Raw genomic sequence first — 27,873 nt, 5'->3', positions numbered from 1 at the left:
CATTGGAACAGGCTGCCCAGGACAGTGGTGGAATCACTGTCCCCGGAAGTGTTCACAAACCATGTAAACGAGGCCCTCAGTGACATGGTTTAGTGATGGTCTTGGCAGTCTGGGGGGAACGGTTGGACTTGATGGCCTTAAAGGTGTTTTCCAACCTAGTTGATTCTGTGATTCTATGATTCATGTTTTAGCCAAGGGCCAAGTGCTGACCCCTGTTTCCCACTCCCACACCGTGGGAGTTAACAGAATCATTCTGTATTTTCGGCAATGTGCATGAAAAAACTTTTTTGTTCCTTTCATAGTTTTTGGAACTCAAATGACTTTCGAGGGGATGCAGTCACAAAACATAATCTTGAGTAAGATAGAAAGAAGAAAGTCAAGTCCTTGTTGTATCTTCCATGCTATTTCCATCTCTAATGTGTTTCCTCTCTCAAATTGCTTCTCTCCAGAGTCACACTCTGCCAGAGATAACTAGGTGGCGCTGAGTGAAGAAAGGAACGGTATTGTCTACAGCTTTGAACCATGAATAGCCCTTGGAAAAACAGCAGCAGGGAGAGATAGTTCACGTTGATAAAGCAGGTTGCCAAGTGACAGAAGACTTGATCCTGTTTCACTGAAGTTGGCGGTGAACTCCCACGGATGTCATTTTTATCACTACTCCCAGCCCATCTTGGGTACCATCCACCACCAGCCTGTGCAGAGCATGGGCAGGGCATGACTGTAGGATTTCTGCAGGGATGGCACTGGCTTTGCTGGTTGAGCATCCTGCTGCTGCAGCTGCTGGGGCCAGGTTAACATGTACCCACGAGAAGCAAGGTGGGTAACCTGAGGTTCAGCAGCCTGAGGGGGCTAGATAAATAACTGAACTGCAGCAGCCTAATGGATTTTGGACGCAGGGGGAAGTGGGATGGGACATGGCAAAAATTTGCTGGGAGGCGTGTGGGGAAATGTTGTTGCAGCGATGAAGAGCGGGAGATGGAGTAACAATGGCTCCGGTTTACATTGTGCTGCGCTGGCGCTGTGATCTGCTGCCAAGATCAACCCGGGAGAGAGGAACTTGAAAATAGCATGAATAGTGTGGCAGGAGAGATACCCTACAGCATATCCTGCTCCCTTGGACTTTGCCTTTGAGTCAGGAGTGAAATATTGGAGCTATTGTAGTGAAGTAAGACTTAAAAATAGAAGAAAAAGTTGCTGCTTTTTTTTTCTTTGCCTTTTTTTTTTTTCTCCAAGGGGACACTAATTGTTTCAAGCTGTGCCACTTCTAGTTTGAGTCAAGAAGGAAAACACTTCAAGGCATTGAAAGGGCTAGAAAACATGTCACTCATCAGCTGCAGTGTGAGGGCTGCCCCTTATCTCCATTGCCATAGCGATTCTGCTGCTCTGGTTACTCTCCCTGATGGATTTCACACCGCTCCCCACATTACCACCCGTGCTTGAGATCCTTTCATAAAAGGCCTGGTTAATACCATGAATCTTACAAAAAATTAGTGCCCAAGCTCAGCTTTGGGATTGTGGTAGCCTTTCTGGTTACCCATGTGTGTGCCCTGTGGAGGATGGCTGGTGCCGGGGGTTTCTGCACAGGAAACTGTGCATAAGCTGGAAATCGTCCCCTGTCTTGCAAGAGCAACACTCTGCAACCAAACTGGATTTGAGGAGTTATGAAGCTTTTATTTACTGTAGTGTTATAACCCGTTTGGGTTTGCTGTTTTTTTGAGTTGGTTTGGGGATTTTTTGTTATCATGGAGATCAGAGGAGTAGGGCTTGTTCAGTTGACTAGTAAAGCTTAAGGGGCTCTGGGTGTTCAGAGAATTGCATTTACATGAATGTTGGATGAAGCAGACCATCATCAGATCTGCTCACAGCAATGTGGACGCTGTTTATTTGACATCTTCAGAAACAGCACACCCCTCTGTGTTAGGCTCCTGTCCAGGCGCTGCAGGATGCTGCTGATCTTGGACCTCTTAAAGGTGCCTTTCCGTGTGCGTAAAACCCTCCCTCCTTGCCTCTGAGCTTCCTTAGAAGCAGAGAAGCTGGTCTGGGATGCCAGAACCACCACTACACTAGGACAGCTGTGGATGGCCTCCAGCTGCCCTCCTGGGGAGTGCCCCCCATCCCAGACCTGCTGCCACCCATCGATAAGTGAGTGCTGCCATGCAGGGACAGGGCTGCTCACCTACAGGGAGAGTGCTGCACTGGTTTATATGAATACATCGCATGACATTTATGTCCAAGTTTATCAAATTCAGCCCTTTCCCACAAGTACACCGTGAGAACCAGCAGGGTCGTAGCTTTTATGGCCACAAGGAATTGCTAAATCTGTATTTACGCAGATCACTGAGCTGAGTCGCTTAAGCTCAGTAGCCTGTTTTACTAAAGCCACAATGCTCTGAAGACACTGGGAGATGAAGTGACTCATTTCTCTTTCACTGGTCACCATCATTGTTTAGTCATGTGCTTTCCTTCTGGTTCAAATATGCTTGTCCTTAACTCAAGCCACCTATGCCTTTGGTAATGTTGATCCCAGTAGCACTGAATATTTTCATCCCTTCAAAGCATATCTATCAATCCGTCTCCCAGTCCTCTTTGTTAAATTTAAAGAGACGCTCAGCTTCTTAAGAGGCTGCCTGTAAGGCCTGCCCACCTCCCCTGTCCTCCTGTCCTCATATTGCTGCTGTGCCTCTCATATCTATGATACATATGTTCCATATATCCATGGCATTCAGCATCGGAAGCCTGGTCTCTCACGAACAATTTCCAAAACTGAGGATGTTTCATTTTTTAACTCAGGCTCTAGAAAGGATCAGTGACCAAACGAGGTGCTTTGGCATGAATTTAACTGAAGACATCCCTATGGCTGAGATTCTCTCAGCAGCAGATCCAGAGAGAGCACATCCATGATACGTGGCCACAACTGATGGTTTCTGTGGGAGGGTGGAGGATATGGCTGCACCTTGCCCAAGTGCACAGCTCCTCCGGTATCTCAGAGGAGCCACCATGCAAAGGCTCATTTCTGCAGCATATTGAATCAGCAGAAGGAAGTCAATAAAGAACAAATGACGGATTTTAAAAGATGGAAAACAGCCCATTATTGATGTGAAGCCTGACAAAATACCCAAGTACTGTTCAGAGATGGCATGACTTGGTAAAGGTACACAACAAAGGGGTGGAGAAACAGCTCAGGGACTGGTATCGCACTGGACATGAGAGCTGGCATCCCAGATGGGATCCCTGACCAGCCAGGGCAGGTCCGATGATAGTGCTGTGGGGAACCCTCAGTGGTGTTTCGAGTGCATCACATGCTTGAGGAAGGTATTGGTTTAAACACTGAAAGAGGAGCAGACTCAAGTCATAGCGGCTTTCAAAACCCCTTAAAAAGAAGGAGCAAAACAAAACCAGTACCTAAACACTGGAAGAAAAATGAGTCATTGTCTAAAAATCTGAGATACTCATGCCAGGTTATGGCACTGCTTTTAGGCCCCAAAGCTCTGAGAGAAGGCTGAGGAAAGGAAGTTCAGGAGGTAGGACCTTAACTGCCAGAGATGCTCATTGGAGAAAGAGGTTTCCTTTCCACAGTGTGTTTTTTAGCTCAGCACCCAAAGGAAGCCTCCCACGCACCCTTCCTCTGTGTTTGACCTGTGGTGTGAAGAGCGAGTGGTTATCTTCTTCCTTCCCTCCATCCCAAGGCAAAGCCCAAGGGCTGCACTCACCTCACTGTGTCTTTGGCTTTGTCCCAGATGAAGAAGAGCCAGGAGCATCTGTGGTATGCACCAGGAACAGGGAAGAAACCCCACTTGCTCACTGGCCAGCTAGTACCTGGTTAAAACAGAAAAATTAGAGGTAGAAGGGCTCCTGGGACCTCTGTCTGGGTCCAGGCCTTGGCAATACATGGTGTCACCTCCAGTTTTGGAAGTGAGAAGCCAGGCAAAGATCACATTCTATCGGTACTATGTGCCACACTTCTGGAATTTTCTTTCAGCTGCTTTCTAGCTGCAGCTCCTCCCTGAGCTGGGGTTAGTTCATCACAGAACAGAAACACACCCCAGACTCTACACACTCCATTAAGATTCACTTCATACTATCCTGTTGGAATTTGCTCACTTCATGGAACAGTGACATGTTAACATCCTGGAGCAATGACATGATGTAGTCCTGGAGCTAATTGTAACCAAATCCTCCCTTGAGCCACGATAATACTTATTTTAGCAGTGGATCATCACAATTGTGGCTTGTCAGTTTTGGCACAGTGTGACTTCATATGAACATGTAGGACTGCCTAAGAAACTAAATTAATTGCATCATTGTTGTTGTTCTTGTTGGCTTGTTTTGGGTTTTGTTTGTTTGTTTGTTTGTTTGTTTTTATCTCTTTTAATTTTTCCACATGGGACCAAGTAACTAAGTTCATTCCTTCCCCTTTTCTATCCTCTAGGCACAATTACTGATCCCCACTGAGTTGTCCTTCTGCTACACAAATTCCTCTCCCAGTGCAGATCCTTTGAGGTTTTATTTGGTTCATCAAGGGACAGAAACATATGCCACAGCGTGCATTTCCCATCAGAATGCACCTAAAATTGCAACAATGAGCAACAAAAAAACCCTAGCAAATCTCCCCACCCATAACCTGCCACGAAAAACCCAAGTCTATTGTCAATAATTCTAATGAATTCACACTGAGCTCACTCATGTTCACCAAATTCCTTGCTGAGAATTATTAGCTTGGTTGGAAGTAGGTGTTTTCTTGCCCTCTGTGCAGTGTTGTGTCTCAGATGACAATTTCAGAATCATTTGCCCACAGGTGGCTGACTCGAGAGATGAGCAAATTACCGTTCCATCCACTGATCCACACAATAGTGTCAGTAAAAGGGGTCACAGCATGAGGCTTGTTCGGTTATCAAATAATTTCTCCTTTAAAATACAAGCTCTCCTCAGAGGAGTACTCACACCTTTCTACTACCCTGCTGTGAATCATTCAGTCTTCAGAGGAGGAACATTGATTATTTGTTGCTTCTAATCTGGACAGGAGACCCAGCAGCCTTCGCCTGCAAAGCTAATTGGATACTGCAGAGCAGCCCATGGCTTACAGAGATGAGAAATCTGCCTTCCTTATGACTAATCAATAATAAAAAAGACCCATCTCAGGCAGAGGTGTGCAGTGATTCAGCAAACGCTCCAGCAATGGCCTCGGTGGCATTAATCAGCTCTAGTGTCGGAAATGATGCGTGCGGTCGTCTCATAAGCCAAGCTCATGGCAGCAGCTCCTGCACACCTCTGAGTCAGCTGCAATTTTGAAACCTCGAGGTGCTAAATTTCTCAAGTGACCTCAAGGTGGTTTCCCAAATAGGGAGTTAAGTGCAGAGGGTTTGGAGCCTATACATCTGAAATGGGACTGGGACACCATCCAGCTGTGAATCTCCTGTCAAGTAAGCCAGCCAAAGGGCTATTTGCATAGATCTCAGCTGAGAGGGAGAATGTCGTAAGAGAGGAAAATGTGCAAAAACCTTAACTGTATGAGGTCAGTTTTTAGTGCAGCTTCTTTCTTCCGCCTTTCCCCCATGTATACAGAAGCTGAGTTACTTGATGGAGAGTCAACGAGACCTTCTGAGAATATGTGCTTGGTTTCTGGCCATACAGAGAGATGCTCCCAGGCTTGCTCCTTAGGTCCAGGCTTGTGTTTTGGTCTGGAGACAGCCATGAAGGAGGGATGCTCTGCCTGCCTCTGGCCACAGAGCATGTCCAGCAGCCCAGCTCAGTGCTGCTGGTGTGGGACCAGCCTCTGGCATGGGCTGTGGCTGTGCAGCATTACTTTCCACAGACATTGTGGTGTGCAGCTGCTGTGTCCACAGAAGCCTTCAAATTTTGGTGGTGCAGGTGAGAGAACCCGTTTGGCAAGTCCTCCACTGCCCAGGAATTTGGGTCCCTTCTAATCTGACCTCAGCTGTGTGCCTGCTTACAGCTGTTATTCCCTCTTGGAGTCTTACAGCTGTTATTCCCTCTGCAGAGAGTCTCCTTCCTTGCAGCTGTGTCACCATGCTGGGAAGTCTGCAGGTTGGCTTCCTGATGCCCTTTTGACACCTCTGGGAGTGGAGTCATGAGAATAGCAGCTGAAAAAAAGCACCTCTGAATATTCTGCTTTTCAGCATTTCTTTCTGCCCACCACCCCAGTGTGTCATGAAGCTGGATATTCCCTGGGGTCTGTCTCCAGCCATCTCCTCTTTCCGTTTCTGACTGCACCTCCCCACAGACTGCAGCTGAGTTATCTGCTTTCAAAGGTCATCAAGAAGCAGGGTTAACACAGTCACAAATCTGCAGCACAGCCCTCCTGGGTCAGAGCTCCCTCCAGAAAAAAGCATCGGACATTATTTGGACTAAAACCAGAAAAGGTTTTGGCTGTGCTACCTGTAGCACCACCTCATCAGGGGATGATAGCAAGGTCACTGCACCCCTCTGCCTTCCATGCATCTCACAGATGTTCCTCAATAAATTTTCTTTGCAGTCATTCTGAAGCTAAGTCAAGTGGACATTGACATATTTGGATTAGGGCAAGATCTCATGTCCTGATTTGATACCTCCAGCTTTTTGATTAAAGAACATCCACATTTGGAGGTAGTTGATGTTTGGCTTTTCTCACAGGCTTTCCTATTTCCCACAGCCCACAAGCGGCTTTCTGCCAGCTCTGCAGCTCCTCACCCCTACGCCTGGCAGTGGCGCTGGCAATGACACATTTTGCAGGTCTGTGTGGGAAATGAGTAAGACTGCACAGGATGAGAATCTCCTTTGGGGGTAGAATTTATGTGATTTTGAAACTCATCTGAGTTTGAATTATTGGTTCCAAACCAAAATTTAATAATAAAAAGAATTGCCTGAAATCTTCCAAAGGTACGAGTGGGACTTCAGATGTTAGAAGAACATTCCCTGTCAATGCAATCAATGCTCCTCATTCCAGGCTCAGTCTTTTCTGAGCTGCACTGATGTCTGTAATAGAACATGCATTAAAAATTAATGAAAAGTTATTAAAAAAAAATAAAAAAGAAAATAAGAAAAAAGGATCTTGGAATAAGATGAGGGAATATCTTGACCTTGGCAGGAAAGTGCAGGTGCAACTTCTTGCAAAGTCACTTTTGGTTGAAAGCTCTATGTTCCCACAGAAAGCTTCAGGTTTTTTAAGAAATGGCCCTTTCCTTTTTCCTTTTGTCCTTTCTCCTTTTTCCTTTCTGCTTTCTTTCTCTATTCCCATTTTCTGTTTCCTCTCCTGTTTCCCCTTTTCCCTTTCCTTTTCTTTTTCCCTCCCCTCCCTTTGCCCCCCCCACTTCCCTTCCTTACCCTTCCTTCTTCTTCCCTCTCCTTCCCTCCCCTTCCCTTTCTGCCTGAATATTTGCAGGCAGCTATCTAAATAAGCTATATCAGAAATGCCTTTTTGTGACAATAAAATAATGAGTAAATGTTTTTTGGTCACTGAAGTGGATGTACTTAATACCACACATTTTCCCTCTATATTTTTCCCAGTGTATTTCACAAAGCTGCTGGGCTTTTCTTTTTTTTTTTCCTTTTTTCTTTTTTCTTTTTTTGCTCTGCTCAGGAATTTCATCCTGGGTGTTTTGCTCCCAGGAGCAAAAAAACCTTGTGCTGCCATTTCATCCTGTTCCCTAGTAGGACCAAACATGAGCCAATTGCTTCTTCCCGCTTTTTCGGCAGCCTGATACCTCTTCAGGGATCGTGGCCATTTGTTCACAAAGTGTGTATCGGTGCCCACAGGCAAATTTAAGTCCCTAAATCCCCTCTTAGATGCCTCAGTGGTGCATTGAATCTGGTTCAACAGTCTCTTAAGCAACAGACCCTCCATAAAGAGCCAGGGACGGGCACAGCCCTTCCTTTCCCCTGCAGTTTGCCCTCCAGGATGAATAGGAGCATCCCAGCCTGCAGCTGATGATTTCTTTAACACTGGAGGCATCTGCCTGGGAAAGTGGCTGCCTCCCCAGAAGCCGCATGTGTTTGTGCGTCAGACACAAGTAGATGGAGGGCAATTTTCCAGAAAAGTTGCTGGGCGTGTGTGTGACAGCTAGGAATTGCAGGGAGGCCCTGATGGAGCAGGGAGAGAGGCTGCGTCCCATAAATGACCTTTCCTGAAGGAGGAGGAGTAGGAAGGCAGCAAGGAAGATGGGTGAGGGAATCCAGTGCAACCACCGTGCCCTTTCTCCTTCTGCAGAGATGAAAGGCAAACACCAGTCTCAGATGAAGCTGTGACCATGGGGAAATCTTGCATTTGCTTCCAAAGATATGGCAGATCCGGTGGCTGAGTGACCCAAGCCCTGCAATTTTCTCCCAGTCTCTGTACAGCTTGTCCCTTGCTTGCCACGTCCCACCCTGTGGCTTGGCCATGATTACAGAGCATTTTGGTGGCTTTCCGTGTCTATACCACTTGGCTTGCACACTACATCACAAAGGAACCTTGTAAAATAGGGAGCAAGAACAGTGTTTGTCCCTCCAACCCCTGACCCTCCAACTATTTAGTTAATGATTCTGGTTATCAGATATACACATTCAGCAGTGCATCCATCACCAACCTGACAGGGATTCAATCCTATAAGGGGAGGGAATGTGCAAACACATTCAATCCTGCCCCGGCCAGCTCACAGTGTGCCGCTCTCACTAAACCCAAGAACAGAGAGTTTCCATCAGGGGAATATCTGCTGTGATTTATTGTAAAATAATATATAGGAAGGAGCTGTAGATTCTGGCAATGCAGAACAAACTCAGGAGATGCTGCTTAGCTGCTATGCTCCTTGCAGTATATTGGGAGAAGCAAACAAGCAACAGTGCTTTTCTTTCCACAACAGGCTTTGCCCATTCCTTTGCAACATTTTAATTACCCTAGGTTCAGACCTGCAGCCCAAAACTGAACGCAGCAGCTATTTTTGCTGAACCTAAAGCTTACACCTTCTATCTGTACTGTTTCAATATCCCTGCTCACTATTAAAGCCTCTTGCCCCATTTGCTTTCAGCCTCTTCCCAGGACACTCTGACCCTCTCTGTCTTGTCCAGTTTCCCCCTGCTTTGGTAGATTATTCTGCAATAAATCACTGCAGTCTTCAATGATGGAAAAGCCCTGTTTGTTCTTGGATCTTGGGGAGGTTGGTAAAGATGCTGTCAGCCACAGCAGCCCCAAGGGCAAGTGAGGAAGAGAGAATTGATGATGCGACAGCAACAGCTCAGAGTCAATTTGCCAACACTTGTACCCAACACAAAGCTTCCTAAGGCTTGCAACTGCTGGCTCACTCCTGTATTTTTTGATATCACAATATTCCCAAGGTGAGAAAGGTCTTAAGCAAAACACAGAAATACAGCTGCTAAGCTCACCAGCTTTTTAATAGGCTTCAACACTCTTTGAACAGGCAGTGCAGAAACAAGACTGAACCCAGAGTCTCTGAAGACCAGTCCCTCCTTCTGCTCAAATGCCATTAGAAATCCCAACTCCTGTTTAATTTTCTTGCCTCATCATGTCACACGTGTGTGGAGTGGGCACAAAAGAGGCACAGGGCCTCTCTCAGGGTGCGATTTTTCACCCTCCCAGCTCCTCCATGTGGAAGAAACTCCTCCAGAGGAGAGGTTCAGAGAAACCATCATCGAACCCCAGCCATCCAGGAGCACCAGGAGACAGCCGACTGTAGAATGGGGCATGCATAAACCACCCCAGTGTGCGTCTGTTTTGCATAGCAATTCTTTCAAATAAAGCCAGGGTTAACTGGCTGCTCCTTGTTGCTGCTGCCTGAAACAGGCCTCCTTCTGTGTGAAGGGCAGCAGTGCAGAGCAAACCTGGTGCTTGACTTCACTTCTGATAAGAAATCTGACTGGAAACCCCAGCCAGGCTTTGAAGGGGTGACAAACATCATGCTGAATTTATATCTTGCTTTGGACCCCTCAAGCTACCCAAAACTTTGGCTTAGCCTTCTCAAAGCTCACTCATAAGCAGATAACATGAACACAAGAAAGCTGGCTGTAGCAGGAATAAGGCAGCACAATCACCTTCTGACGGATGTGTGCTCTCTAAAGAGTGCCAAGGCACTCTTCCTGGAGGTCCTTATGCTCCCTGTACAGGCTCATGAGGATTTGAAACCCCTTCACTGTCATTTACAACATAGCTAGGTGCAGCCTAGCAACTGTACACAGCATGCTTGCAAAGGAGAAGCTGCCCCAACCTCGGAGCAGCGCTCAGCCAGAGCGAAAGCTGTAACAAATGCAGAGTTTTCCCTCTGCATTCTTTCCCTTCCCTCCATGCTTATACGGGATCCCTGAGGAAGCTGAATGTGGCTGTCAGTGCAGGGAAAATGGCCTGAGCCATTTCTGGGTAGTGCTGCTGTGCTGGAGTCTCTGGTCCCACACTGACAGCCTTCACACTGACTGGTCTCAAGGGGACCACTGCACTAGGGAAGCTGCACTGTAGCTCTGCATGGTACGAGCAGATTAAAGAGTTCCTGCTGTGATTACAGCATGACCTAACAAGTTTCCTGAGTCCATACCTACGCCTGTCACTCCTTGAGACAATACTGTTATCCCTGGCGGCAATGTGCAGACAAGCAGGAGCAAACCAAGCTGCAAGCCCTGCCGCCCTGTGGCAAATAAACATCAGTATGTACCCTCATCCCATGCAGAGGGCTGGCTCAGGGACTTGGGGCACGGAGATTTCCCAAGGAAATGTCCTGGAAGGGCACAGCATCCTTACTGTATCACTTGGAAGGGACAGGGAAAGGGGAATGTACAGTGAAAAGAGAACAGGATGTGAACCAATGCTGAAAATATGACAAATAGCAACTAAGAGTGCAGAGAAGCTTCTCTATTTGCATAGCTGCAATTTGCAATAGGATACCAGAGAGAAGCTAAGGCTCAGAGAAATGGAAACATTCTTCCTTCCCAGCTTCACCGTGATGATATGGCTGCTCCAGTGTGGTGGTCCAGCACGCCCTGAGCTAGCCCCCCACCACCTTGGCCTGACCACCTTGTTCAGCAGAAGTGTGCCTGAAGAAGTTATCTGCAGCTTTGCACGTGTTGTCTGGGCTTTGCTGGCTTGGTTGCAAGAGAAGAGCCTGGCTGTCAAACTGGATCAAGCCTTGCTGGTGCAGTCCCAGGTGCCAGGGTGTGCATTCAGCATGTACAGTCAGTACAAAGGAGCAAATAATGGCCCATTAGACCACGGTGTTTAGCAAAGCCCACAAAAAAGAGCTTTCCAGCTATCCTAGAGGGCTCATTTGCATCAAGAGAGCCAGTTTGCTTCTCTGAGCTCTTCCTGGCCTGCCTGAACAGTGCCATCCCAGTGGCTCTCAAGAAACGTTTTAACAGGTATCACTGGATAAATCTTTGTAGATGAAAATCAGAAAGGTGACCATAAAAATTACTCTGAAGTTCTCTTTTTCTCCACTGAGGGTTAATTTGCATAAATACAGAGCTGTTCTTTGAGCTAGTTTCTGCAAAGGACCCATAAGGTAGAGATGATCTCTTCCTCTCACAAGCAGAGAAAATGTTCCAATGAATACCTCTGCAGTAGTTCCAAGGTGCAATGGTTGAACATAGGTTTTTTCATGTATCTCCATGGGGCACACAGTCCTGTGGAGACCTGCTGGGCGAGCTACCTCCTTTCATCATGAAAGTCATTGTGGTAGAACATCTCTTGTGTTTTTCCTCTTGGGAAATGCATATTGGCTGGGAGGTCAGAAGAAAAGAAAGTTGTGTGTGTCATTGGGCAGCTCAGACCCAGGAGATGAGCAGGTGTGTAGAAATAAAACACATTAGTAATATACTCATATGGTGGTAGTGATTTCTATTTTACTAATGCACCACCTGCCAAGTCTCCTGATCTCTACCACTACTCAGCAGATAGGCAACTCTAGTGTCAGAAGAATAGCAATGATACTTTATCATGATTAAAGGTGCAATAGGTCTCTCTAGATGTAATTAGGTGCTCTCTAAAAGGAAGACACTATAGCTAAGCCTTACAGGCATGTTTACTTGACCACATAGGGCCCTCATCAGAACATTCAGTACTAATATATTATCCCTAATGATGACAACCAGCAGTTCCTTCTCCCCATGAATTACAATTACACATTCTCATTTGGCTGGAGAGTCAAATTTTTCACAAGGAAAATTTTTCAGTCACATGGGCCAAGAAATATAATTTATTTTTTTTTTTTACTCTCCGTTTTCCATCACTAATTCCTTTCAAATTATTTCCAACATTACTAAATTGGTGTGAATGATCACCCACCACTTTTCTCTTTCACCAGCCCCCATGTCTCTTTAGATGCTCCACACTCTTACAGTTAGCCCAAAGGCTAAGTGTAAAATGTCTGATCTCTTAAACCAGCCGTCACAAGAGGGTTTGCCAATCTTTATTTCACCACCCAACACTTTTCCAGTCTGGCATTTGACATCTGAGCTATGTGTTCTTCTCACTTTAAGTTCATCTTTGCAAATGTTCCTGCTCTAACAAGCATATTTTTAAGGACCACTGCTCTTATGCCCTATGCTACATCCTATACTTAACAAATTACTCCCTAAAGATCATAGAAGGCTGAAGCAGCTTTGGAGGCAGGCTGCCTATTTCAATGCAATCCAGAGGTCTGGAGATGGCTATTACCCATGTGTATTAACAATACCATAACAGAGCCTCCAAAAGCTGTGCACCTTAGGAGGTCCTGTGAAGCAAAGGTAATACCACCAGCTCTTCTCGCAGCTGGAGGTGAAATGTGTTAAGAGGCAGTAATGTGAAGGGAGCCACAGAAGTATTTCAGCTAGACCTCAAAACAGGTGAAAAGAACCAAGGAAGCAGCACTAGGAAAGCCTGAAACTGACTGAAGGCAATCTCAGCAGGCTCTGACAGGCAACGCTGATGTTCTGAGCTGCTGTGGTGGATGGAATGGGTTGCCCAGTGAAGTTATGAATGCTCCATCCCTGGTGGTGTTAAAGGCCAGGTTGGACAGAGCCTTGGGTGGCATGGTTTAGTGTGAGGTGTCCCTGCCCATGGCAGGGGGGTTGGAACTAGATGATCTTAAGATCCTTTCCAACCCTAACTATTCTATGATTCTATGAGGAGGTATTGCATTATCTGGGCTGAAGCCACTTCCCCAGCTCTGGGGAAGCCCAGCATCTCTATGAATCCTATCCTGAAGTGCACAGACCAGAGCTCAGCAGTGTCTGCTGTCACATCCCTCTGGGTGGACTGCTGTTGCAGGTAGACAGAGGTCTGGAACCACCTAGGGGAAGCCCACTGGTACCCAGCATGGCAGCCAGCACGGCAGCCAGCACCTAGTCCAACCTCACTGTCCCTGCTAATAACATTCCTTCTGAAGAAGATTCACCTCCCTGTACCTTCAAGAGAGTCTCCAGGGACAGAAGGCTTGCTTTGGGGCGCTGCTTCATCACTCATCCATCCCCTGAGGGATGAAGACACTAGTCTGCCTGTGACAGAGTTGTCTTCTGCTGTGATGCAGAGCCTGCATTACAGGTTCACTATCAGAAGTAGACCTGCTTTCAGGTTGTGTGGATGTTAATTCTAGGCCTCTTCTAGTAAACCTCCTCTTTTATTTCTGTTTTTCCTACCATCAACCAACAAAAAAAAAAAAAAAAAAAAAGAAGAGATTAAAAAGAAAGAAAGAAAGAAATGTGCCAGCAGGATCAGTAAGTACTCTTCTTTCTTTAAGATGTCCTGGCTAATGACAGCTCTCCAGGCCCCAAGCTGCACACGAGAGATGAGGAGATGCTAGCAGCAGCCAAGGTAGTCAGCAGTGGAGTATGAGACCTTGTTCTGCCTCTTGTGTAATGTGCTTCCTCCTGCCGAGGATACCCAGAGAAAAGCTGCCCATTTTGGGCAGCCTCTTGTTTGTGGAGCAGGAGGGACTGTGCCTTGGGACTGCGCCTTGGGACTGCACCTTGGGACTGCACATGTATATTCACCACTCAATCAAAGAGCAAGTTGCTGCCTAGACTGAGGCCAGGGGCTTTGTCTTTCAGATTCAGGTGTCTGTCCTGCGGAAGAACTGGGGTGGAGCCAACACTGGACCTGTAGCTTTTACCCCACACCCTATTTTGATGTACCGCAGAGAGCTCAGACTCAGCTCTGAGAGCAGAATGAGGTTTATGAGCTCCCCAGCATCTTCAGTCATGGCTCCAGTCCTAGCTCCGACCGCAGAGCATTGTTACACCTCTCTGCTCCTATGATTTTGTAGCATCCTGCCAAGTACCTATCTTTCTAACACTTTCTCACTTAACAAACCTCTGCAGCTACTTCCTATTGTCATTTGCAGTCACTTCACTACACTGAACTACGCTAGCAGGCTGTCACCAATTTCAGCCAAGCAGCTGGATCTGACCCTGAGAATACAGGGCATTGCACTCAGTAGGTTTCATTGCCTGTAAAATGGAGATGAATGCTACCCATATTTTTCTTGAAGTCTTTGCTTTGGCTTGAAGGTCCTGCTCCAGTCTGACATGGAGCCTATCCTGCACAGTGGTCCCCTCCGTCCTGCCTGGATGGGACACAGCACGCTGGAATCTCATTCATGCATCTGCTGTTGCACCACTGCTGCCAATCCAGCCGAGACTTTAGGAGAGGAGAACATGATCGCTTCGCAGGGTGCTGGTGGAGTCACCGCACAAGCAGAGAAGACCATCTAATCCTCACATTCCTGCAGGAAAGAAAGCCCCCAGTGAGCTAAACATAAATGGCCAACGGTGTGTGTTATTTTTAAGTCCAAAAACCTGAAGGCAAGGTTTAAAGGCGAGTCTAACGGCATTTTTTTCATGAGCTGTCTTAAGTCCCCTTGTCTCTTGCCTGGATTGTGTCAGCCAGCAGTGAAATATTTTGGTACGGGAGTTGTCTCTGTCCCTGTTTTCAAGGCACTTTAAGTCTCCATATGTGGTTGGAAAGGGCAAAATGAGATGCAGAGCAAACGCTGGTTCCATCTACGTATCTTGTCATCCAGGATTGACAGAGACCACAGAGTGGCCTCATGAAGGGATAAAGTCAAATGATACTGCTGCCTGATGTTTCACATTATACCCTACCTCTCCTCCCCAGAGCCAAGGGGAGGCTTTCCATGCCTCACAGTGATTTCCCTGACCGCCAGCTGTCTATCAGTGGCTGCAGCAAAAGGCCCCTGCTGTGTCCTCCCTGCTGCCCTAGCAGGAACTGGGGATGTGGAACCCCAGCACATACCCTTCTTCTCCTCACTGCTTTGCCAGCCATAGAGAGCTGGGGCTGCACCAGCCCTCCAGAGCACCCAGGAGCATTGTGATTTCCACTCCCACATGCTCTGCTCCCACAGCAGTCAGTGTGTCCTGGACAAGACAAAAATCAATGGTCTTACACTATGGATATGACTAAGTCCCATACTTAGTCGCTTTGTTGCTGTGTGAGGCAGTGTTAGCAGATGAAATGATGGTTGCCAATTCAGAAGGAGGAGCGCAATGTGTGCCCTCTGAAGAGCACCAGCTGAGGCCATGCACCCAGCACACCCAGACATGGCAACTGGTTCTTACTGTGCTTACTTTGTCATAACTGAGCATACCGGATACATACCAGTACTGCATGGCATTAAATAATGGGTTCCTGTTTGACAATTCCTCCATCGGAAGCAACTGTAGAGGCAGTTGAATGGTCCCAAATCCTCCACAATATCTGCTGCACTAATACTTTCAGATTCCAGCAATCATTTCTGACAACAACACTTTTGTGATACAGCTCTGCCATAACTGCAAAATATAACCAGTGAGGTGGGTGCCCTAGAGACAGAGGATATAAAGAAGGCAGAAGTGCTGAATGCCTTCTTTGCCTCTGTCTTTACTCCTGCAGACTCTCCCCGGGGGCCTCAGATTCCTATAGCCCGAGAAGGAGTCAGGATAAAGGAGGAGTTTGCTTTGGTAGATGAGGATTGGGTTAGGGATCAGTTAAGCAATCTGGACATCTATAAATCGATGGGTCTGGATGGAATACACCCACGGGTGCTGAGGGAGCTGGCGGAGGTCATTGCTAGGCCACTCTCCATCATCTTTGGTAAGTCGTGGGAAACAGGATAGGTGCCTGAGGATTGGAGCATGGCAAATGTCACGCCAGTCTATAAGAAGGGCAAGAAGGAGGACCCGGGTAATTATAGACCGGTCAGCCTTACCTCCATCCCTGGAAAGGTGATGGAACAACTTATTCTTAACACCATCTCTAGACATATCAAGGATGAGGGGGTCATTAAGAGTAGCCAACATGGTTTTACCAAGGGGAAGTCATGTTTGACCAACCTTATAGCCTTCTATGAGAAAGTAACTAGGTGGATGGATGATGGTAGAGCGGTAGATGTGGTTTTTCTTGATTTCAGTAAGGCATTTGACTGTCTCCCACAGCATCCTCATAGATAAGCTAAGGAAGTGTGGGCTTGATGATCAGGTAGTGAGATGGATCAAGAACTGGGGTGAAAGGAAGAAGGCAGAGAGTTGTGGTCAATGGGGCAGAATCTAGCTGGAGGTCTGTGACTAGTGGAGTCCCTCAGGGGTCGGTGCTGGGACCAGTGCTGTTTAATATTTTCGTCAACGACCTGGATGAGGGAACTGAGCAAGTTCTCTGATGACACTAAACTGGGAGGAGTGGCTGACACACCAGAAGGCTGTGTTGCCATTCAGCGAGACCTGGACAGGCTGGAGAGTTGGGCGGGGAGAAACTTGATGAAATTCAGCAAGAGCAAGTGTAGAGTCTTGCATATGGGGAGGAACAACCCCATGTACCAATACATGTTGAGGGTTGACCTGCTGGAAAGTAGTGAAGGGGAAAGGGACCTGGGGGTCCTGGTGGATAGGAGGATGACCATGAGCCAGCAACGTGCCCTTGTGGTCAAGAAGGCCAATGGCATCCTGGGGTGTATTAGAAGGGGGGTGGTCAGTAGGTCAAGAGAAGTCCTCCTTCTCCTCTACTCTGCCCTGGTGAGACCGCATCTGGAATATTGTGTCCAGTTCTGGGCCCCTCAGTTCAAGAAGGACAGGGAATTGCTTGAAAGAGTCCAGCGCAGAGCCACAAAGATGATTAAGGGAGTGGAACATTTCCCTTATGAGGAGAAGCTGAGGGAGCTGGGTCTCTTTAGCTTGGAGAAGAGGAGACTGAGGGGTGAGCTCATCAATGTTTACAAATATGTAAAGGGTGAGTGTCAGGATGATGGAGCTAGGCTTTTCTCAGTGATGTCCAGTGATAGGACAGGGGGCAATGGGTGTAAACTGGAGCATAAGAGGTTCCATGTGAACATCAGGAAAAACTTCTTTACTGTGAGAGTGACAGAGCACTGGAACAGGTTGCCCAGGGGGGTTGTGGAGCCTCCTGCGTTGAAGATATTCAAGGCCCCCCGGACAAGTTCCTGTGTGATGTACTCTAGATTACCCTGCTCTTGCAGGGGGGTTGGACTAGATGATCTTTTGAGGTCCCTTCCAACCCTCGGGATTCTGTGATTAAGATGAATATTTTCATTACAGTACAGACGGCTCTTGCTGAAACAAGCAGACATTGAATCTGGGATGAAATCCGGAAGGTAGATGAGGTTATTTGTTGGAAGGAAAGATGACTCCTGCAGACAAAGCAGCCCAAGTTTTTCTCATATATAAAGGATTGGGGCCAAAGTCAAAACCAACCATACTACAACGCCAACAAATGTAAGAGGTAATGGGGGCAGCCTCAGGGCTGAAGGCTGAGTGTGGATTCCAGCCCATCTTTCAGGATGGCCTCACCTACCTACACACTAGCACGGGCTGATACTTAATCCTGAAATCCTGAAATCCTTGGCTTGTGTACCTTGCTGCTCTCATTCATGCTTCTCAGTATAATGGAGATACAGAGTCATATAACAGAAAACCACCACTGGTGCTTTGTTTTCTGAACACAAACTTGTTCAAATGATTTGTCTTTCTTTGTTGTTCCTTTTTAGCTTTGGCTACAACACCTTCTTGGTTGCCCAGCTTTTCAGTGATCTTATGTGCATTTTTGCTCTTCCTAATCCTGTTTTTACTGTCCTATCTTCTGTCACATGAACACCCTAGCTCTCAGACAACAGAGGTAATGGAAATAAAATATATATCTCTCTACCCACCAGATCAGCTTCCAAAATTCTCTTCCTGCCTCTGCTGGACCAGGCTGGAACCTATGGGGCATCTGGTACAAATGCGACTGATCTGAAAGCAAAGTCCCCTGCACAAACAGGAGAAGAGCCTGTTAACATAGGCCAGTCTCTGCATCTCCAGATGAGTCTAGAAACAGCAGTGGCTTAGGAGTGGCGGCATGATGTTCATGCAGAAGCACTTGAGCTTGTAAGCATGGCCTCGTCCCTGCTGTGTGAGAAAGTCTGGGCAGACACTAGTGTCTGGGCACCTTCTTCAGACTCCCTTGGAACAGAGAACTCAGTGCAGAGAAAAAAGAGGAGAGGCAACACTAGTATCAGTTTGGGGGTGGAAGCAAGGGACCTTGTTTATGAATTTTTTAATTAGTTGGGTCATGACAGTGAATACAAAATCAGTTTTAAGAAGCCAAACTGATTTTATTAGCCATGCAATTACAAATGCACTGCCTTCCCAGGCAGAGGGAAAGGCCTCATCTTCAGCAGTTTCACTGAAATAATGATTTCTATAACCCCTCCTTCCCCTCTCCCCTCACCATAGGCTCTCCCTCTCCCATGCTGGCGACAGTGCTGGGATATGCCCCGATAATCTTCTGCTATCCTGGGGGCCTGGGAGGCAGGAGGGCCATGGAAAGAATCCCAGTGTTTCCATCTGTCGAATTCCCGAGTGGCAGAAACCTGACCCCGCATGGAGCGGGTACTCGCTGCATTATTGCTGCTGTGGCAGAGCAAGCAGCCTGTGCTCCTTGCCATGCATTATTAAGGAGCTCAGAGAGAAGGAAAGACACCAATGAGAGGGTGAGTGAGCCTGGAAAGTGGAAAAGTCAAATCTATCCTCATAATAATAAAAGAAATAAACCCAACCCTGAGCAGACTCAGCAGCTGATGCGTCAGCTGCGTTTATGGGCAGAGCTGACCTGACATGAGTCAGAGACATGACAGCCATGCTGATGGTTTGCTGCAATAGTATAGGATTTTCCCATGATTTTACCAACTTCCTAGAAAGGGAAGAAGCCTGTGTGAAAAACGAGGCAGTAAATGTTGAAGTCTGCTATTCACTTGTTTCTGTCCTAATTAGCCCAGGGCTGAGGCACTGGAATGGGTTGCCCAGGGAGGTTGTGAATGCTCCATCCTTGGTGGTGTTCAAGGCCAGGCTGGATGAGGCCTTGGGTGACATAGCTTAGTGTGGGGTGTCCCTGCCCATGGCAGGGGGGTTGGAACTGGATGATCTTAAGGTCCTTTCCAACCCTAACTATTCTATGATTCTATGATTCTATGACTGGGATAACTTTGCCATTGCATCAACTGCCCCAGATCCAAACCCCACAGAAGTGATGCAATCCTATACAGTGACGTACGGGCTACAAGCCTGGCCCAGCTCTGGGTGGCATTGCTGGTACCTGAGGCTGAGAAATACCTCAGCCGGTGCAAAACAGCTCAGCTTTGGCTCCTCAGGCAGCACACCCCCTTGCTCCCAAAACACATTTGGGAGTGGTGGCAGGGCTCCTTGCCCCATGCAGGGCCCTGCCATGAGCACAGCACTCCTAAGCCATCAGATGAGACTACCCTGGGACCCACATTTAGCTGTGCATGTACATCCCAAACTGCTGCACCATGAAACTGCATTGCATAAAATACAGGGGAAGAGTGTGGGCACAGTGTTTGTCCTCTGGTACTCCATCGTCCCGAGAGGTGGATGGGATTTGACAGGGTGAGGGAAGGAGGATCCCAGACATCGCCTGCTTCTGCCCAGCTGATCACCGTCACACCAACAGCAGGAGGGTTTCAACCAGGAAACGCTGAGCTCACCTGTGGGGAAAGGCCACCCAGTGACCTGAGATGTAAACTTGACCAGGTATGTGATCCCTTCACAGTCTTTTCCCGAGCCTGCTTAGAGACGCCTTTGTGGATGCTTTTGCAAATTTTCCAGCCCAACTATTCTTTATATGGAAGAAGAAGAGTGTAGAGGAACTTAATGTGTTTCTAGGTGCATTTAATGAAATATAATAACTTTTATAAAGAAGCAGAATCAGCCCACCTAATTCTTCATGTACCCAGGGCCCATAACCTGAAAGCCTGTCTCAAGCAGAACAAAAATGGCCACTCTTGTTATTTGCAGAAGAGGCAAAATTGCAAATGGCCAGGTATTGCAAAACCCCAGGTTCTGCAGAAGGTGATTTATAGTTACCTGCAAAGACGTGACTAAGAAGCTCAGGAATCCCAAGCTGAACAACAGTCCATTGATAAGCCTCAAGACACTGCAGGCCAAACTCTTGGCTATCCCCCAGCTGACCCCTGGCAGTGTCCTGGGCTCGCCCAAAAGGCAAATGTATACAGGTGAGAGCACAGGAGAGCACTGCTGTGGGTCAGGGGCTCTGCACAGTGGGATGGTTAGCTTTTGTTAGCAGAGGATGGACCAAATCCATCGCTGGAGGCAAGCGGCTTCATTGCTCTCAAAGGGCCAAGGGTCAGACCTCTTCTTATAGAGTTTTTTTTTTTCAGGGATGTTTTCTTTCCACTTGTGCTCTTGGAAATGCAGAGACACACACACAAATAGAAAAGGACAAATCAATAAGCACTTATGAGCCTTGAAAAAACTTTTTTCTTGCCCAGGTAAAATCTTAGTTGTGCTCTTTATGTGGCTGGGGTGATTCATTATGCTTCCCTTTCCCCCACAGGCAAGCAGAAATGAACAAGAATACTTTCCAAATTCAGAAAGGACACCCTCTCTCTGTCTTTTCCCCAGTATTACTATAATTTTCTCCATACCGCTCAAATCATTCTCCCTAAATACACATAAACTCCAGATTGTGCTTAGTTTGCTGCAGCATAGCCTGGAATACAGGTCTTCCCAGCCATGGATATGCCTCAATTAACAGTTCATTTCCCTGTGTGCCAAAACCCTCCTTCAGTCCCCTGACCTCTGCTTGCTCTGCCACTGGAGTCAAAGGCAAAACTTCCCCTGGTTCCAGCGGGAGCAGGAGCATGTTCGTCCAGCAAACCCACACGTATCGCCATATGTTGCTTTTTCTCCCTGTTCTGTTTTCCTTTCAGCCCTATCTGCTTCATCAAAGAAAGGGAGCTGATCACGGCAGCCACGCGGGGTGTTTGCACAAAGGTGGTAATTCAAGCCCCGGCGCGAGCTGTTTTGGCAGCGTAGCCTAGGCACCGCTTGTTGTTTCAGCTGACCTCTCCCGTGGCGCCTGCCCGGCCTCCCGGCCGTGTGCAGGTGGCTCTCACAGCAGCCTTCCCCCGGTGTGCTCTTAAAAATCAGTTTTCTGTGACTCGCCTGTGGGTGAAGCGGCTCCTCTTCTGCTCAGCAGGGAGCCTGGAGGCCCTCCCCGTGCATGGTTTGCACCCTGCATTATTTTTAAGACCCTGAGGGGCCAAGAGGTGCTGGACAAAGGCAGCAAACTGATAACACTAAGAGTCGGTGCTGCCAGGGATCCGGCTGGCTGGGTCTTTGCTTGGGCAGGAGATCCACTGCTGATCTCCATCCTGCTGCACACGAGCATGCATTCACCACACTCACGAGCCCAGCTATCGATGCCTCCACCATCTCATGCTGAGGACAGGCATTTCAAAGGAAATAATGACCTTCTTTCACATAACCCTCCCTATGAAGGTGAATCCTCACATGGTGGGAGGCACCCAAGCCTTTCTGCTCATCCTTTGCAATGGCCTGGAACAGTGCTCTCTGGCCCTTCCATTGTAGAGACTTTATTCCAAACCCATTGCCATCATCCAAGGTCTTTGTGGTGAGTTTGCTGGCCCTGGATGGGTTTGGAGAAAGTGCAGGGTGAAATTCCCTTTAGCTGCATGCCTCAGTTCGGTTTCTCCCCACTGCAAGAAATTCCAGGATGGAGAACAGTCAGATCAAAGAGAGACAATCCCAGCTGAAACATGCACGATTTGCATATTCCATTAAAAAAAATCAAAGGGGAGGGTGTGTAAAATATTTGCGCCCTGGAGCATATACAATGTATGCCCCAACAAGATGCTCCGTGTATGGCTTATATTTATTTACTCTGATGCTTAATAACAAAAAAAAAAAAAAAACAAAGCCAAAACAAAACCCAAAAAACCAAAAAAAAAACCCCACCAAAAAAACAGAAGAAGAAGCTGTTGTAATTTAAATATCCCAAAACATTCTGCCTCATCTGATACGCAGACCAGCTCCTTGAAAGAAGCACAGATACCCCTAAAAAGCTTGGGCTGACTTTTGGCAAATTGCTTACTTTTGAAGGTCAAACTAAATACATTCCTTGTGCAGTGGGAGGTCCCCCATTGATAGAAATCTTTATTGCTCTGGTTCTGCCATTTCATTAAAGTTTTGATAGGCCACAAACACAGGGGAGGTGAGTGGAGGATACATGTGCCTTTCTCTGCCAAATTTTAGAATGGTGCTGTGAAAACTCAGAATGGCAAAGCTGAGTTTGTTTTAGTCTAAGAACAGCACGGTTTGTGAATGTAACTGTGCTGCTGGCTCTGCTGCCAGCCAGCTGGATGACAGTGACGAGGTCACTGCTCTGTGCCACTGTTTCTCCATCTATTAAAAAATGCTATTGATCCTTTTTTGGAGTATTTTGAGATGGACTGTTGGAAAAAGAGCTTCCTGGTTTGTACACCATTTTCGTTAGCATTAATAATCTTACTGCTTTTCATTACCTCTGAGGTGGCTATTAACACTGCTAGCCCATGTTGCACCATGCCAGCATCTGAGCACAAGCACACCCTTTTGCAAAAGCCAGGTGATGCTATTTGCATGAAGAGATGTGACCCGTGCTGCTTATCCTGATTCTAATGACTGTTCTCTCTACCTACAGTTTCCAGCTTCAAAGTCTGCACTGATCTGCACTGTCTTCCAGCAGGAGACAAAACATAGAAGACCACCTGGTCTGTGCTCCCCATGGAGCAGTGGATTGCAGGGCTGCTCTGGCAACCCCCATCTCTGAAGCCTTTCTTCCAGCTGCAGGTCCAGTTCATATGTCAACAGGCGCTGAGGGATGCAGTGAAGGCTGTGAGGCAGCACACAGAGAGGAGAGGCAAGGAAAAATGATGGGTGCACGCCCAGATGGGAAAACACCACTGGCAAGAGCCGAGCATCTCCTCCTGCCTGCAGCTGCCCCGGCCCTTCTCCAGGCAGGGCCACAGCCTTTGGGTGTCCTCTGCAGAGCTACAGGCTGGAGGAGGCACTCTGCTCCTTTTCCCCACAGGAGTTTTCTCATAGTTAAAGCCTTCCCATGCCAACACCCCACACTCGCCTGAAAATCTGACCAGCTGTGTGCCTCATCCCATGACCATGGTTGCTGTGCCCCACTCCAGCCTCCCCCTAAGAAGTGGTCAGGCACAGCAGCTACACATGGTAATGCCTAAGAAAGATGCCGGCTTCTTTCCATTGAGTTTTCCTGGCTGTTGGCATGCCACAGCAGCTCTGTACTGATTTGCTTCAAGGCAGTGGTCGAGTCCCTCATAATTTATTGAAAACCAGCCGGGTGGTTTCTGCTGACTCCCCATGCCTTATGTGGCTCACATTAATAGCAATTGGGTGCCAGTAACAAGTTGGTTTTTGAGACTATAATCCCTCTCACAGAACATCTTCCAAGAAAAAAATAATACACAGGAAGAATGCAGCTCGAGACTTCAAGTGCTTTAGCGTTGGTTTGTTTGCTTTTTCCCAACAGCCTGCCTTTAAGGTACATAATTTCTGGCATCAGGTTTCTTCACGTAGAGACCATTTAAGTACTTAAGGTGCTCTCTATGTACTCAGCCAAATGTTTTGCCAAGAAACCTAGAATTTCTTTGCTTTAAAGGCATAAAATCTTCTATCTGAGTTTTAATTATAGGGTTGAATACACAATGAAGCTGCAGCTAAGCCCCTACATGTATGGAATGTAACACCACTTCACTGTGCCTCACCTGAAAGACAACTTGTAAAAAAAGCCACAGATGAGTAATAAACTGGAAGGACACTCATAAGAAATGAGAAAAGATTTAAAGAAAAAAAAAATCCCTTCAGTAAATAATTAGCTCTTTTCTGATTATGTTCCTCCCAATAAAAGACAAAGGGCTCTGTCAGGAAGTGACTCCATCTGAGAACGTACTTCCAGAAAATGTGGTTTTAGTGGTCTAGACCATCTGCTCACGGCCAGGGGAAGGGTGAGTCTGAACCATCTGCATTCGAACCACTCCGACGAGGGGCCAAAGCTGTCTTGTACTGCGCTCTTGGGCTGGGTGGCCCAGGGGAGGCAGTGGGAGCAATGGAGTCACGAACCTCCATGTCTTTGGTGCTATTAAAGATCTGCAGTGCTAGAGTCAAAAGGAAATTTGCCTGGGTTTTTGTGGGCTTGAGGTCAAGCCTATCTGCAAGGCTCCTTTTGCACCTGGGCAGGAGCCGAGGTGGGTCTAGGGATGTGGCAAACCCAGATGCTCCTTCAGGGCTGCCCTGGGGCTCTCCACAGCACAGCAAAGCTGTGGGCAGTGGTCTCATAGCCATGCCTGGGCCAGCTCAGACCCCAGTGGCATCATGCCAGCTCAACTCTTGCTCCCCACAACACTATTTCTGCTTCTATGACTGTGCCATGGGGTTTTGGTGTGGATAAAAGGGATTGCCCAGCTCCAGGGAAGACAAAGGCATGTATGGGCTTTCCTTTCCAGTGAGAGGGGTCAGGCTGAGCTGGGACAGTGCATGGGGTGGAAAGCCCTGGAGAGGCATGCTTGCTCTCCATGGTCACAGCAGTCAGCTTTGCCTTCCTTGTGGGTTACATGCTGCACAGCACAAATAGCTGAAAGGCAGAGGGAAGCTCCCTGGATAAATCCCTGGCATGGCCAGGTCATCTGCTCGGGGACAGAAGCAGGAGGATAACAAACAAGTCAGTGCTGCTGTTACTTTGAAAGAAACGTGCACTGCATTTCCTAGCAGGAGAAGAAGCCTCATCAAAGCATACCTGAAAGGAAGGAGCATGCTTCACCCAGAGCACATAATCTTCATTTTTAACCTGTAATTTATTTTTTCCATTGAAAGAGCAAATTAGCTGCTTTAACTCTGTCCCTAATTAAATGTTTTTCTTTTTTCCTTTTTCCAAATGGCAAATTCCTGCAAATTCAAACAAGTTATATCACCTGGCAGAATTAATTTTTAGTCAAGACATGCCTGTCATTCCAAACAAATTAGAAATCTGAAGGAGGGGGGTTTAGCTGCATTTCTGTGCACTAACCAAACCAAGTGGTTATGATACACACAGGGCCAAAACTGATGTTCTTCAGGCAACAGCAACCCCTATGCGTATCAGCACCTCGCTGAATCAAAGAGTAAACACCCATTGTACCCAGGTATATGTCGCTGTGGGTCTCTGAACCAATGTTTAATGACCTTGTCAGGGAATGTGTGTGCTGTACCCTTAACATTTTTAAGAAAGCATAATGGTGCTTTTGTCTTCTGTTTTTTCCTGTGTGGCAAGTTGCAGCTAGTCCTCAAACTTAGCTTAAAAACTTCACTTCTTCACTTATTACTTCAGGACAGTTCTCTTGCCAGTTCTGTGCTTGCATTATTTAATTTATTTTTTTTCCCTCTTCAGTGGGTTGTTTCAGCAGATATCGAACTTTCTCTTTTAGTGCTGTAATTGATAGTTTGCAAACCAGTTGTGTGTCTGTGCATGTGTGTATCTGCAGACTCACAGTCTCCAGTTCATTGAACAATCATAAGGCAAGAGCATAACTTCTCCCCCAAAACCTAAAATAAACCCTAATGCTCTTTTCAAAGGGCCCTGGTGTTTTGTGTTTCCTTATTCAGGAGGGAAGTTCACTAGGTGGCTGTCTTTCGGCATGTGCCAAAGTCCCTAAAAGACTCCACAAGATTTTACAGACACTGAGAACTGTGAAAATGCAGGATTCACAACCAAAGGTAAACTTTCTCTTCTCCCCACCTGGAGGCTTTCAAGAGAACATAGAGCTCTTTTTGCCCATGAGTGTCTGGGTGTGGGCATGGGTGTGCAAAGCATGCCCACAGCTCATCAGCCTGCCCTAAAATCACAGCTACAGAACTGGAAAGTGTCTAAACCTGCAGTTCAGCTACAGAAAGGGACACTTCATTACAGATAAGATAACAAATTGTGCACATACACCCAGAAAGCTGAGACAGAATTTTCATAAAAATTTCTTGGGGGCTGCCATTGAGACTGGGAGGTTCAAGAGGATGCTTGGGATTAGGAGGCAATAGGAACTACTCACCTGGAGCAACTAGAAAGAAGTCAAGCCTTTTTGATCGTTTTCTCAGTGCAGCTGTGAATTTTTCGCAGTTCCTTACAGTCTTCTTTTAACCAACTTTAGTTTCTGGAGAAAAATGTTTGTGGCACAAAAGCAGGATTCATCTCACAGCATTTTAGACATTTACAACACTGTTGTCTTATCAGAGCTCCCTTCATAGACATGTAACACCTTCTAGAGAAGGATGGATGTAATTGATTTTGGCATCTATTTTAGCATGAGACAAATCCCACTTGAAGCCATTGACTCTAAAGAGACAACAGCAGGCTAGATGGTAATCAGCTAGATGGAGGTACCTGGAGCTAGGGAGATTTATTTCCCCCTAGGTACAATGTAAGTGTTGAGCAGGTTTACCAGCCAACTGCTTTTGCTGGAAAATTTGTAGGAAAATTAGTCAGGGAGCTGGAGGAATCTGGCTCTAGGCAAAGAGCGTTATCTTCTCCTGGCAGGAAGAAAAGGCACTGGGAAGGGAACAATTAGAAAAGTGTATGAATATGAAAATACTAAGGGTTCCTGAGGTGCCTGTTAATTCTGCTAATACCTGAATGGAATGGAAGACACACAATGGGCCTTCCTAAAGATGAGTATAAAAAGTAAGGGAGCCTTTGTTAAGATGATTTTACTTTATGCCCTTTAATGCCTTTCTGGAGCCAACATCCCACTGGAGGGCAGCTGAAGCAGTGAGAATCAGAGTCCTGATTCTCAGCCATGGAAGATTGCTCTTTCAAAACCACCTGAGAGCATCATAAAGCGTGCTGAAGTGAGGGGGAACCCTGGGAAATCTCCTTAAAGATTATGAGACTTGATGTAATGAAATCTCATAGAGTCAAGCTCAGATGATTTTCCAGGAGTCAGATACATTTGTTTTTGCTCCCATTGCCTGGATGAGACTTATGCAGGAGGCGGGGAGGAACCAGAAAGGTGGGCTGAAGGACCCCTTTCTCTCCTTATCATTCCACCACCTGCACAAACAGGGTATGAAACAGAACCAGATCTGCGGGGTGAACACCGGTAAGAGATGAGATGAAGAATGGAGAGACACAAACAGGAAGGTAGGAGGAGGCCATGAACGTGTAATTGTCTGTACGACATACTGGGAAGGGGATTGAATTTCGTCGCTCGTGGCTCAGCTGAGTGCTTCACTTTTCACTCTGGATCAGGAGTTACTGACTCCATACACCACATCCCCATGCCATACATTGCAAGTCTCCCAAGAGCCTGCACAGGAGCACCATACCATGCTCCAGGGATGGACACACAACCGAGCCCTAACATAGCCAAGAGATGTCACTGTGGGCAGGATGTGTTCCTTCCTCCAGCTGGGATGAGGTGGTTCATCAGACCCTGCATCCAGCCCCATGCCCCCCACCTCTCAGGTACTCTCACACCATCATCCAACGGTTACAAAAAGCCACATCACGCAGTTTGCCCATGCATGTGAGTACACGCTTTCATACGTACCTATGGACGTATGAGA

This window comes from Psittacula echo, assembly GCF_963264785.1.
Source record: "Psittacula echo genome assembly, chromosome: 5".
Taxonomy (NCBI): Eukaryota; Metazoa; Chordata; class Aves; order Psittaciformes; family Psittacidae; genus Psittacula; species Psittacula echo.
The sequence above is the reverse complement of the archived record's forward strand: the minus strand, read 5'-3'. Positions refer to the sequence as shown.